Genomic DNA, 1,215 nt, shown 5'->3' with positions numbered 1-1,215 from the left:
TCCCTGCATAGTAAACCATGTGATTGTCAGATTCAAAATGGCCAATACCAGTCCATTTCATCTCACTAATGGTTTAGAGTACAGGGCTTTAAGTGGAATTCTGAGCCCCAACCAGAACCTTCAGTTTGGCATAAAGGGCAAAGCAACTCTGCCAATCTGAGAAAACTCTCTTCAAGGACAAAGTTAATAATCTGCTAACTGGTTATCTGCTGGGTCTACTTGTGAGTGGAATTGGGAGAAATGCAGCAGTGAAGACACACGGGAGGACTTTGGACATGTTCTATTGGCTCGCATTAACCTTGAGGTGAGAGAGAAGAGGAAGGGCTGACAGATTTGACATTTAGAGAGTTGTGTGAACTCCTGAGCCCAAGGGCACTGACCTAGACCCTGGGGGCTAGAGCTGAAAGTGAAGGGGTCAGATGTCCTAAAGTACATGGAGGTGTATAAACTCCCAAACTTGCAGCTGATACCCATTTTGACCTAGAGCTTGGATGGCTGGGGCTAGGCTGTCCAGAACCCAATCAGATGAAGATAAAGATTCGTAAGTGAGCAAGTGTAAACTGTTAGAATTTGTTGGATTGGACTTTTGCTATGGATGCAGTTGATCAAAATCCAACTGGAATGAAAGATTCTTCAAATCAAGGAACATGCTTGTCTCCTCACAGTGTTGATAAGGGTTGATAAGGACGATCAATTTAGACATTGGCTATCAAAAATGGGGGGCTATACAGATGAGCTAGAGTCCTGGTGTGGTAATGTGGGCTAATGTGTCATACTGCAAAGTCGTTTGAACTGCAAGGTTGGTGGTTCAAGCTCATCCTTGGAAATCCTATACAGAGTCGCTGTGGGTCAGAATCGACTTGACGGCACTTAACAACAACAATACGGGTGAGTTACAGCTACAGGTGAATTGCAGCCTGAGTAAACTACAACAGCCCCGGGTGAGCTATGACCTGGAAGAAGCTCCAATATCCAAGCAAAAGAATTATACAAGCATATTAAAAACTTCACACCTCAAGACAGAGACTCGATCCCATTGAAGGTTTGGGATGGGAGGTGGGAAGGGTGTATGCCACTGTTAACTATGAAACTATGAATGATAGTTGTTCAAAGAAACAAACAATATGATGGTGAAACAATATGATGGTAATGGTTACAGTGGGTTGGGGGTGGGCAAGTGTTGGGGGGAGTTAGTCATGGGCTAGAGGGTAGATA

The 1,215-nt window shown here is 44.2% G+C and overlaps 1 protein-coding gene across 1 annotated transcript in view; it reads right to left on the bottom strand.

The window, feature by feature from the left end:
• The window catches only part of CUL5 (cullin 5), a 91,031-nt gene that overhangs the window by 70,939 nt on the left and 18,877 nt on the right, over nucleotides 1–1,215 (bottom strand). The gene's annotated exons all lie outside the window — the stretch shown is intronic.

Source organism: Chrysochloris asiatica, unplaced genomic scaffold, assembly GCF_000296735.1.
Source record: "Chrysochloris asiatica unplaced genomic scaffold, ChrAsi1.0 scaffold00008, whole genome shotgun sequence".
Taxonomy (NCBI): Eukaryota; Metazoa; Chordata; class Mammalia; order Afrosoricida; family Chrysochloridae; genus Chrysochloris; species Chrysochloris asiatica.
The sequence above is the reverse complement of the archived record's forward strand: the minus strand, read 5'-3'. Positions and strand labels throughout refer to the sequence as shown.